The 12,701-nt window shown below is 57.8% G+C and overlaps 1 protein-coding gene across 6 annotated transcripts in view; it reads right to left on the bottom strand.

Moving 5' to 3' along the window:
- ZNF469 (zinc finger protein 469) overlaps positions 1 to 12,701 on the bottom strand; it is a 233,108-nt gene that overhangs the window by 154,679 nt on the left and 65,728 nt on the right. The window contains exon 1 of one of the 6 annotated variants that reach the window (XM_032464538.1): positions 10,892 to 11,313. The exons of the other annotated variants lie outside the window; for them this stretch is intronic. The gene's annotated coding sequence lies outside the window, so the exon portion shown is untranslated. Of the gene's footprint in view, positions 1 to 10,891; positions 11,314 to 12,701 lie in introns of those variants that run through there. 6 annotated transcript variants of the gene reach the window in all.

Here is a 12,701-nt window from a genome sequence, read left to right as displayed (position 1 = left end):
CAGGGCGGTGCTCAGGGCCTGAGGCGCTGACTTCTATCAGGAAGCCTCTCCGCCAGGGCTTGAGGTTCTGTCTTTGGATGTTGTTTCCCTTGTTCACCGTTTCTCTTCTTAAAGTGACGAGCTCCCTCAGACCCTGTGTCCAGGAGTTTCCCGTCAGCCTCAAGTGGCCTCGGGACGCTGGGAAGGTGGTGTGCTGCGGCCGGGCCGACAGCCAGAGCCCCTCCCACAGGACAGGCAGGCTCGGGCCGTCGGTGAGCCCTCTGACCGTGCCAGCCCCTTTCCACTTTCAAAGCAAACAGCTGGCACCCACTCTGGTCTCTGTTGACGCTTGCCGGTACTCCGTTTTCCACGCCAGCTTCTCAAGGAGAACCCCATGGCACGACCACCCCGACGACCGTCGGATCCCAGGCAGCCAAGTGGAATCGAGGGGGACAGCAGCAGAGACGTCCAGGCACCCGAAACGGCCCGACCGCCCTCGCTCTGTCCTCACCTTGTGCCTGGCTCCCGTTACTCGGGTCACCCTGTGCTCCGGCCAGCACGGTCTCTAGCCATTTTTACAAGTATCCCTCCCTCTCGTTTGGGGAGAAAACCCTTCAGAAGCTGGAAGCTGACCATCTCTTTCCTTTTCTACACCTGCCTCCCTCTGGGCAGTTTTCTGCCACAAGGGTGAGGAAGGCCTGGTGTCAGCAGGTGAAGGGAAGCAGAGGAGGGCTTGGTGGGGGGGGGGGGAGGTCACACCTGGCTCACGTGCCCACAAATCCTGCTGTGCCCTGACTCCCAGAGGCCTGGCGGCTTTGAGCATGCTAAGGGGCTATGACTCACTTGTTAAAAATTCATCTTCCTCCAAAATTCATACTAGTTAGGAGTTGAATTTCATTACCTCCCCCCAAGTAGACAATAAGGTTCTAACCCCAGTACCTGTGAATGTGACCCGATTTGGAAATAGGGTCTTTGCAGATGTGATTATGTCAAGACGAGGCGGTCGGGGGAACCTGCACCTGACCTCTGCATGTCGGTAGCACAGGTGTCGGGTGGCGGGCTGGGGCCTAGACAGAGCCCCTGCCAACTGGTAGCCATGGCACTCTGGGGAAGTGCCTCAGCCTTTCCACCCCTCAGTTTCCTCACTGGTAAAACACGGGGCTGTGCGGGTGGCCATGAGAGCCCATGCCTGTCCAGCCGGCAGGGTCGCCACTGCTTGGGGCGCCTCCGTGGGACCCTCCAGGGCAGGTGCTGTTTCCACCAGCACCATCCTTCCAGGGGTTGCAAATTGGGCCCTCAGCCAAATCTGACCCAAGGCCTGCGAACTGAGGTTGGTCTTCAATGCTGCATTTTTGAAGGGTTACATATGTTTAAAAAAAAAAAGAGGATGCAAAGCAAGAATGTGCGTCAGTGATGTGTTCACCGTGGGTCCCTTCCCAGAAAAGAGCTCCCGCCTTGGTGCTGATGGGTAAACTGAGGCACCGCGCGGGCCAGGGCTGGCTCTCGGCCACAGGACTGACCAGGAGAAGCATGCGGCTCAGCGGTGACCACGATGGTGGCGGGGGTCTGGAGGGCATCTGGGGACACAGTGGGGACCTGCCTTGTTCTTGCTGCACAGAACTGCCCAGGCCCCTGCCGGGTGACAGGGTGCTCGGATGGCCGGGCCACCTCGCCGTACACACTGAGGACTCGCTCTGTCCCCCTCGTGCATCTGGAGCAGCTGTGGACGGCGTCAGGGACGTGGGCCAGAGCGTGGGCGGAGGGCGTCCGTGGGAGAGCCATGGGAGGCCGAGAGCTGTTCACACGCAGCACCCGAGAGTCTTACATCTCCCGGAAGACTCGAAAACAAGCATTGCTTATTGGAATTCTTCGACAAAGTCACACCCGATGCAAAGTCACGTCCGACGCCTCACCACAGAGAGGCAGAGCAAACCAGCAGCCGTTCGCTTGTCCTGGCTGCCCTCGCCTGGCGTGCCTGTGACATCCAGCCCACGGGCTGCGCGGACGGAGAACAGAGGTTGGGCCAATCATTCAAAAACACTTTGTTTGTATCATAGACCCTCGGTCCAATGACAGTGAGAGGGTGAGTCTTCCCGCTTAGCTCAGCTGGGGAGCAGAGGGACCGTGGAGCGCAGTAGGCACTCTCTTCCCGGAGCTGGCCTTCAGCCAGTGACGGAGGACAGCTGTCCACCCTCTGAACACAGGAGACAGAGCGATGGCCTCTCCCAGGCTCCGAGGGAAGGCTTTCGTCCAGGCACCGGACCAGTTCCTGGACATGAAGCTGTTGCTCTTCCTGGGATGCCTTTGAGAACCAGGCAGGTGCCGACTCCGACTCTGCCTCCCCTTCCCCTGCTGCCTCCTGCTCAGTCCAACTGCTTCCCAGATGCTGTCTTTTCCAGGAAGCCTGCCAGGGATTGGTGATGCCACCGCTGTGTGCCCACCTCATTACTGATCCTCCCTGACTGCACGTGTCCCTTTCATCCATCTGTCATCCTCCCCGGGGGCAGGAACACTTCCCCTTGCTTGCTGACAGTCTCTGCTCCTGGGGGCTGGGACCGGGAGAAGGGGGTGACAAGCGTGCATGAATGACTGGGTGACGGAGGCGTGGCAAGCCTCAGGCACATGCCATCTTGGACTCAGCCCAGTGGAGAGAAACCTCTGGGGGCTGCCGGGACTGGAACCCTCCCCAGTTTCAGCCTGGCCCCTGGTCCCCCACACCCCTCTGCCTTCTCCCTTTCGGTTTTTCCACCAAAGAGAAACGAGAACTCTGGTTGCTCTGGGCAACCAAGAAGCCAAGAACAAACATGTGGGCCCACTTGCGGGCTTCCCACCCCGGGGAACCGAGGGCACACAGCTCCTCACCGTTCCCTGCCCAAGGGAGCTTCCCAGAATCCAGCAAGCAATGCAGAACCTAAATCAAGAATGATGGGAGGTTTCTAAGGCCCCGTGTGACTGTTCTGCTCCTCCTGTCTGCACCTTGCTGGGCACCGCCGTCCCCTTCCCAGATGCCCCTACCCAAGTGCCTCATGTGGGAAGTCGGAGCCCCAAAGTCAGATCCTGCTTTGCTGTGAAAATCTGGGGGGCCCGGGCCAGCCGGTTCTTGAAAAAAAGATGGGCCGCTCACCAAAGAATGTCCAAGGAGAGAGAGGCAGGGCGGCACACCTTTACTCGGACGCGAAGGCCGGGGAGGATGGCTCAGACCCACACACCTCCCATTCTCGGAGGCCCAAGGCTCAGGGCAGCCTCTTTCCCGGCCAGTCTACTCTCACCACCGAAGACAGGGGCACCTCCCGAGAGGCTCAGATACTTGCCTCTAAAAACAGCTTTTTTATAGTGAAAAGACCTCATCTTTCTCTGCAAGCACCGCTGTCCACTCTTGCGTGGTCATTTCGTCCTGTCGGATGCGGGGGAGCCGGGGAGGCTGCTGGGTACAGGCTTCCCAGGCAGGCCGGGCCGTGACCAAGGAGCCCGGGGCCCTGGGGCTGTGGTGCGGTGGGGCCGGGAGGTGTGCTGGGAGGGAGGACTCGAAACCGAGCACGAGGGGGCGGGCAGCCAGGGCTGGTCACGGGACGCACAGGTGCCCAGCAGCTGACGGGCTGCCCTCCGAACATCACTTACAGGCACTGCCAAGGCAGCAGGCGGAGGTCCGCACGCAGCCTGAACTCTCTGGGGTGAAGCCAGAGCGGGTGCCCGGGAGGTATTTTCGGGGAGGGTGCGGGCCAGAGGTGGGCCACCAGGCCACCCCACAGACACTGCCCAGACACTAAGAGGAGCCCTGGAGGAATCCTGGCCAACGCTGGTCCCTGAGAGGACACCAGGAGGCAGTGACGTTCCTCTCCAAGCAGAGCGAGCGGATAGAGGGGCTGTCCCCTCAGCCACATGCTGGGTCCCCCCCCCCCACCGCCGCTGTCGACATTTCCAGAATCTGAGCCATGTGGGCCTGTCACCATCACACCTGTGCTCCCAGCCCCCCTGAGAAGCCCACACAAGGATCGCCCCTATTTTTAGGAGACCGAGACGTGGCGGGGTTTGGGGACTGGACTCAGCCCGCAGAAACACTGATGAACAAAGCCGAATTCAAACCCGGATTTCAGTCTGGAGGCTGGCTCCTCAGCCAGCCGTCAAGTTAGAGGCAGTCCTGCCCTCCAAATCCACACAGGCCACTCCCTCCCCTGGCCCAAGCTGCCCCCGCGCCCAGGCCACGGTCGTCCGGTCCACTCCACAGGTGCTCTTCAAGTGAGAGTGATTAGAATGAAATAAATTTAAAAGGTTCTAGACACGTGAGGTGAGACCAGCACCCCCTGCAGCTTCTGCTCTGACGTCACCTGCCAGAGCCTTCCCGGCCTCCTCCCCCGAGAAGGACTCCCACCACACGGCGTGGAGCCCACCAGGTGCTGTCCGCTCACCCACTGCAGGGTGCGCTCCAGGACGGCCGCACGCCAGCTCCATCCCCACAGCTGAGGACGCTGCAGGTGGTCCCTAGGTAACCTGTGGATGAATGAATGATGGGCGCAGTGGTTTTAAATATGCTCTGAGGTCATGGCTGCTCCCTCCTTGGAAAGTGAGGCTTAATTCCCTTCTCTCTGAGGGTGGGCTGGACTTGGCGACTGGCTTCTAACGAACGGAGGATGTGGCTGTGACTGTGTGGCTTTTAGGAGAAGGTCGCAAGCCACAGCGGGCCCCACCTCGCTCCCCTGACTCAGGGCCCTGGGGACCGCCCATGTGGCAGGTGACCAAGGTACCTGAGCATAGGCAGCCTGAGTCCCTCAGTTGTGAGCTTGGAGGCAGACCCTCCAGGCCCCAGCAGGCCTTCAGGTGACCCCAGCCCAAGCCTACGTCTTGACTCAGGGACCATGAAGCCAGCACCACCCCACCAAGCTGCTCTCCGATTCCTGGCAGACAGATGTGAGACAGCATTCAGCGGCTGCATTTTGGGATTGTTTGTTACACGGCAGTGACAGCTCACACAACAGGGAAGGGCTTTGTCCAAAATGCAAAGCTGCTCATGTCTTCCCAAAACTGGGGCCCACATGTCCTTGGGGAAGACATGCTTCTTTTGTGCATCGAGTCCCACATGACACACCTGTTTGAGCACCTACTGTGTACCCAGCCCTGAGAACAGAAAGATGAAAATCTAGATAGTGGGTGGTCGGTGTGAAGAGGCTGTCCTGCCTGCTTCTGTTCCAGTGGCCCCAGGGCCCCATCCTCACCCTTCTGTCCGGAGGCAGGACCCAAGGCCAAGGTCTGGTCTGGGCTGCCGTCTCCTCCATCCACTGCGTGCACCTCCCAACACCACGGAACCACAGCAGCAGCCCTCCCCTCGCACGGTGTACCCAAAGGCTTCAAGAGAGGGGACAGCCAGCTTCCCAGACGTGACGCTCCAGTGACGTGGTCCAAGACAGTAAATCACAGTGAAATGGGAGGCAGCCACGAGGCTCTGAGGTCCATCAGTGGCAGAAACTGACACATTATGAACAAGATGTTTCTGCTCTGAGACCCACATGGGATGTGACCCAGACAAGGAGTGACCGCTCTTCCAGAGCGAGATGTCCCTTCCAAGACGCCCCGTGGGAGGCACAGGCCATGCCTCCAGTCCTGAGGAGCAGGAGGGGCTGGCCATGGAGGCTGCCAGGATCTGGGGGAGGTGCCTTGTGGGGACAGGGCCTGCATGGCCTCGGCAACAGGCTGCCCTCTTTGAGCCTTACTTTCCTGTCCACGACAAGCAGGGGACACCAGGTGAACGGGCTGGTGTGAGGACCCAGGAAGACAGCAAGTATGAGACACACCTGGGGGTCCATGGCAGGCAGCCGCTAAATGCCCCTTCCCGCTCCCTGCGGCGTCTTCGCATCTAACTCTCCGTACTCCACGCAGCCCTCCTCCCCGGCTCAGGCCTCCTGGGTGGGGCGCAAGCTTCCCTGACTTGGTGCTGGTGGCTCCTTCCCTCTGACAGTCACAGACGCCATCCCTTTCAGAGCCAGCCCTTCCCTGACCACAGACAGCAGATCCAGCCCTGGGCCACCCCTCCGCAAGGGCACGGTCCAGACAAACCAAGGCTGGGATTCGGGGTGCCTGGCTTCTGAGCATGACTTCACGGTGTCAGTGCCTCGGGGTGAGCCACTGCCCTCTCTGGGGCTCAGTTTCCCCACAGACTGAGCAGTCAGGACTGCCCTCAGAGATGCAGTGGGGCAGCTGGGGTGAGTCAGAACACAAATCTCAAGTGAAAACAGAACATTTCTGATTTGGCCGGAGGTGTCGGGAGATGTCTGTGGATGGCGCCTCTGGGTGGAAGGACCTCTGTCTCCCAAGTCAGTCGTCGTGGGACCGCTATCCGGCCGTCAAAGTCACTGTCCTGGGCCCTCCACCCCATCTGCCCAAACCCATAGGGATGCCCTCGACCAGTTCACTCAGAATGTAAACCCGTGGGAGGCGATTTCTGTTCAGAATGCTCAGGGCATGAAAACCAGTGAGAGTCGCGGGCCCTTTCCTGACGCTCCTGGCTCTGGTCTGGTTTGCGCCTCTGTGACCCCCGAGGTCTCGGAGCAACTGTCCCTCCTACCCTTTCTCTAAATGGAATTCCATGGCGATCCTTTGTTGGACTCACCCGTTCGGCAAGGACTGTCACCACCTGCATGCCAGGCCCTGACATTGTGCGGACATACGCTCCCCCCTCAAACCAGGCCTGACTTTCAGAATCAACCCCCAGCCAGGTTGAATCAACCTCCACTCCTGGACCAGGGCGAGGAGCAGCCACAGCCCCCAAATCCACTCACTGCTCCAGAAAATCCTCACATTGACAGCCCGATATCAAGCCATCAGTGTGAAACAAATCATGGATTTTCAAAGACCCACTTACCATGGCCCTAAACCAGCGCAGGAAGAGCACCCCCAGGTCCACATGCTGAACGACCAGGAGGGCAGCCCCCACTCTCTCTTGGCTTCCCCCAGCTCGGTTAGCGCTGAGAGGGTTTGTTTGTACACACTGCAGAAGTTCACACTCCTCTGAAAGCATGTCTGCACGCAAGTGATTTACTGCCGATATCTGTGTGTGATTACAGCGCGCCCAGCTATGTTCTGACAGCGGTCATTTGCAATGAGATCACGCCTTGAAGCCCAGGGTGCCCTCGGGCGAACTGGCCCCCCATCGGGGCTCAGGTTAGAGAGAAGCACTTCCTGGAAGAGCAGGGGGTCCTCCCGTCGAATCTCCTGTGAGTGTCCCCGATAGCCTGGCTCCCGCTAACTTGTGAAGGCCGACCTGCTCCTTTCCCTTTACTGCTGTTAAACGACGGAGCAGCCAGCGGCGTCTGCCCTTCGGCTGCGCTGTCCTGGCCTGGGAAAGGTGGATTTATGCGTCTACTGACATGTTGACAAACCACTGGATTGGAAAATAAAGACTGGCTTAAACCTGCCCCAGAGCGAGTCACAGCAGCACGGGAGAGAGGAGAGGAGACAGCATGGAATCTCGGGCCGCCTCTGCCCTGCGCCCAGGTAGGAGGAGACCACGTGGTGAGGTCGCTGTCTCCAGCTAGAGCTAATCGCTTCCAGATGCCAGCTGAGCACCCGGTGCCCAAGGTCCTGCCGGGCTTCTCCCCTTGTCCCACTGTCCAGTATGTGCAGAAACTGACCTCTGCCGAGTCTTGGGACAAACCTGATTGTGTTCCAGGTCGGCTCCCCTCCCCTATTCCCCGCCTCCTCAGTGCTGGAAAGACCTTACAGGAAGCAGAGATGGGTCAGGGTGAGCTCTGGCACTGGCCACCAGAGTGCCATCAGCTGGCCACATGACCAGGGCAAGTTTCTTCATCTCCAGGTCCCTAACTGCTCATCCCAAAGAGGATAATCAATAACCCCAAACTTGCTGATTTGTGAGGGTGAATGACCAGGTAATCTAGGTCAAGAGCTTAAAAGAGTGTCTGGGCCAAAGCCCATGCTCAACAGGTATTGACTCTCATAGTCAATATCACCACCACCACCACCATCAATATCCTTATCCTCACCACCACCACCACCATCATCACTATTACTACTGTCACCACCACCACCATCATCACTATTACTACTGTCACCACCACCATCATCACTGTTACTACTGTCACCACCATCATCAATATCACCATCACCACCACCACCACCATCATCACTATTACTACTGTCACCACCACCACCACCATCATCACTATTACTACTGTCACCACCACCATCATCACTGTTACTACTGTCACCACCATCATCAATATCACCATCACCACCACCATCATCACTATTACTACTGTCACCACCACCACCACCATCATCACTATTACTACTGTCATCACCACCACCATCATCACTATTACTACTGTCACCACCACCATCATCACTGTTACTACTGTCACCACCATCATCAATATCACCATCACCACCACCATCATCACTATTACTAACGTCACCATCACCACCACCATCATCACTATTACTACTGTCATCACCACCACCATCATCACTATTACTACTGTCACCACCACCACCACCATCATCACTATTACTACTGTCACCACCACCACCATCATCAATATCACCACCACCGCCACCATCACCATCATTATCATCATCACCATAATCAATACCCTCATCATCATCACCACCCCATCACCATCACCATCACCATCATCACCACCACCACCATCATCACAATTACTACCGTCATCACCACCATCACCTCACCACCATCATCATCACCATCTGCCATGGACTAAATGTCTCTGTTCCCCCCAAATTCATTTTTTGAAGCCCTAATCTCCAGTGTGATGGTATTTGTATGTTGGGCCTGGGGTCGGTGATCTGGGGACTTGTGAGAGTGGAGCCCTCAAGATGGGATCAGTGTCTTTATAAGAAGAGACATGAAAAATATTGTCTCTCTCTCTCCACCACTGCAAGAACCCAGCAAGAAGGTGGATGTCTGCAAACTAGGAAGCAGGCCCTCTCCAGACATTGAATCCACTGGTACCCTGGTCTCAGAACTCCCAGTCCCCTGAACTGGGAGGAATAAATATCTGTTGTTCAAGCCACCACCCCAACTGGCTAATACTCTGCAGTGCCTGGTGAAGGCTTTTGCTGAGCGAGCACCTGCAGGGATCTGGGGTCAGGGGAGCGATGTCAAGGCCAGAGCTCTGGAGAGCTCCTGTTTCCTTTCCTTGGCTCAAGCTGGAGAGGGTGAGAAGTCTGGACCAGGGAGTTCTGAACATGCCTCCTTGCCAAGTCTTTTAGCAAAGGGAGACAGATTTCAGGGCCTGGCCCACCTAGTGGAGAAACATAAGTGTACGAAGAAAAAGACAATGGGGAGACCCAAGCTCTGGGTTCCTTCCCATGGGATTTGGGGTCACAAGTGTCTCCAGGCCACTTTACTGGACCTCAACCTCCTGCCCCTCAGGACCCAGAAGCCTAGGAGTGTGGGTCGGCTGGAAGGAGCCAGAGTTTGGGTGTGGGCTCTTTTCCTGGTTCGTTGGTGGCCGCCTTCTCTCTGTCGTCTGTGGCAGAGAGAGAGAGAGAGAGAGAGACTGCTTCATCTTCTCAGAAGGGCACTAATCCCACGCTGAGGGCCTCATCCCCACAACCACATCTAACTACCTTCCAAGGCCCCACCTCCAAATGCCATCCCACTGGGGGTTAGGGCTTCCACAGGTGAATTTTGGGGGTCTGCAAACATTCATAAACAAATGAGTCAATGAATGAAGTCGACCACTCGGCCCCCAGGAGAGATGCTGGCAGCATTCTGACTTCTGCCCCGATCGCACCTCTTCTTTTCCCTCCTTTAGTGCTGCCTTCCCTACTCCTGTTTAGTCATCTCCCTCTGCCCTTTCTTTCTCTCTCCTGTGACCAAATGAAGAAAAATAAATATATTAAAAAAGCGTTCAGGGCACCTTCAGATGCATCTTGTCAGTCAATATCCCTGAAGCCCTCGGGTGGCGATGCCGTCTCCCTGTTTGCCAGGAGCAGATAAGGTCACACTGTCGAGGCAACTTGTGGTCTCACAGCCAGATTTCAGACCCCAAACCCAGTGCCCGCCCAGCTGCAGGGTGCAGTCTGGTCTGTCCCCAGCCTGGGAGCCCCCAGCCCAGCCGGAGCCCAAGAGCAGATGACCTCAGATAACACACCGTTCCTGACAATGACCTGCCCACTGGTGAGCTGCCCACCTGGCAGGTCTGCCACAACACCTGGGAGGGCACGGGGACCCTTCCAGGAGGCCGGGGGTCCAAGCAGCACCCCGGCTTAGAACATGCATCGTCCAGGGCCTCCCGGGACCTGCAGCGGCCTGACAAGGGGCAGAGCAGCCGTGGCCCTGGGTGAGAGCTGGCCCACCGGGCTGAGTTTCCAGGGTCTCGGGGTCTGCCCTGTACAGTGGGGACGGCGATAGCCCCATAGGGTTGTGGGGTGTGCGGGGGTGGCTGGGGGGCCGTGTGAGTGGAAAGCCAGCCTCAAGCCTTGTTTCCACTGCCCTCTGGAGCCGCAGAGCTGCCGGGAGGCCCAGCCCTGGTGTCCTGGGAGCTCCTTACACAGAAGAAGACGGAGTCTCCAGATAAGGCAACACAGGAAAGAGAAACTCAGACCTTAAACCAACAGGCTTACCCTGCGGGGAAGCAGCAGGGAACGACCCCAGGACACTCCAAGAGCCCGGGCTTTCCAGCTGTGAGACCTGAGTTTGGGGTCATCATCTGGAAAATGGAGCCCCGGGCCCCACCATGCAGGACCCGGCTCCCCCCACCCCCTTCCCCATTCCCCTGCCCAGGAAATGGGGACAGAGCGCGCAGGAACGGAGTGGGTGCGGGGGAGGATGCAGACCCTCCCGCCTTCCCCGCGGCTGTGACCGGGGCGCGGCTTCAAGGCGGGGGCGAGGTGACCTTCCCCACAGACTCTGGGAGATGGCTCAGCCCCAACTCACCTAGGAGAGCTCCTTCCACCCACGCGCGTGCTCAGCGCAGCTGTGCCCTCTTTCCAAATCCCTCCCTGCGGCGCCGGAGGGAACCAGAGGCTCTCCAGCCCCGCCCTCAGTCCCTTTTGCTGGAAAGGGAGGCGCTGGAGAGCTTGTCTAGAAAGTGAGGACCCTCCAGCCCAGCAGCACCCGAGCACACAGAAAAGACGTTTCCATCAAGAAGACATCTCAGAAACTCAGAGCGTGTGTTCTCTGGCCTCAAATCCTGCTCTGCCATTAGCAGCTGGACGTCCTGGGACAAGTCGCTGAGCCTCTCTGAGCCTCAGGGTCCTCATCAGGAGAGGGAGGACCTCATCCCTTCTCGAGGCTGTTGAGGCATGGAGGTGTCCGTCAGATGCTCACCTCTGCGCCTGGCACCTAGTAAATGCTCAGTAAACACCTCCTCCTCTTGCGTGAACTGAAGGCTCCAACGCCCACTCAGGGACAGTGATGAGAAGCAAACAGCTGGGGCTTTTCCCTGTAAAGTTCAGAACGTCCCGGGTGTCAGAGAGAAACCCGAGCTGACTGCAGACACGTAATTGTGTTCACATGAAACATCTTTCATTATTTTTCCCAGCACATCTTTGATGTGGTCACTGGAGTCTTAAATGTTTGTCACTGTTTGCAAGCACGCTCCTGTCCCCACACTCAGGAGGGACCAGCTCACAGAGGACAGAGGAGTCCCAGATGGCCTGGCCACCCTGCTGTCCTGCCTCCAAGCCTTTCCCTGGTCCTTCCCCTCCACCACTCAGCAGGGCACATCGCTGGTATCTGCAACTGCCCGCTGGCTGGGCAACCAGGGCAAGTCACTCACCCTCTCTGAGCCTCCTCTGTCCAGGCAGGCGTGCATCTGCCTGCCCCCTTCGTGGGGTTCTGAGAGTGTCAGAGGTCATGGATGCTGAAGCCCTTCCCAATGGCTGGCCCAGGTGAGACCAGAGACCACGGAACCCACTTCCAGCCGGTGGACAGCCAGCAAACGGAGGTGAGCCCTGGGCCACATGTGAGGGGCTGGAACCAAGAGCCATCAGGCCCGAGTCCCTGCAACCTGTAGATGCTGCCCTACACGGCGAAGATGCTGCAGATGTGGGTGCATTAAGGATCAGCTCATGAGATGAGGTGATCCCAGACTGCTGGCTGGGCCCTGAGTTCAGTCGCAAATGTCCTTAAGAGAGAGAGATGGAGGGCAGGTGACACACACGGAGGGGCAGAGATGGGGGGACACAGCCACGAGCCCAGGGATGCCTGGATCCACCAGGAGCTGGGAGAGGCAGGAGGGACCCTCCCCGGAGCCTCCAGATGGAGTGTAGCCCGGTGACACCTCGATCTGGGGCTTCTGTCTCCAGGACTGAGAGGACACATTTCTGTTATTTAAACTCTTGAGTTTGTGGTCCTTTGTGACCAAGGCAACAGGAAACTAATATTCCACATAAGGCAACGGGAAAGTATGACTGCCACCATTTGCGAAATGCATTTACACGTTTACACGCACAATGCCCTTGTGCAAGCAAGTCCATCCCGCTCCTGGGTTCTGCCCTGGCCTCACCTCAGCCCCCACTGTGGACCCAAATCCAACAGGGATGCTTGTAAAGCAGTTTTGCTTGTGTTGCTCCTGGCCTGGAGTCTTCGATGGCTCCCTACTGCCCTTAGAACCACAAGCAATCTCAAACATGCATTACTGCTTGTGTGTGATCTCATCCTGGTTTACTTCTCCAGCTCAGTCTGCTACCCTCTCCTTCTCACCCTCCCTCCTCCAGCTAACTCAAGCCTCTGTTCATCTCAC

This window comes from Camelus ferus, chromosome 21 (assembly GCF_009834535.1).
Source record: "Camelus ferus isolate YT-003-E chromosome 21, BCGSAC_Cfer_1.0, whole genome shotgun sequence".
Classification (NCBI taxonomy): Eukaryota; Metazoa; Chordata; class Mammalia; order Artiodactyla; family Camelidae; genus Camelus; species Camelus ferus.
This window is presented reverse-complemented; position numbering and strand designations above follow the sequence as displayed.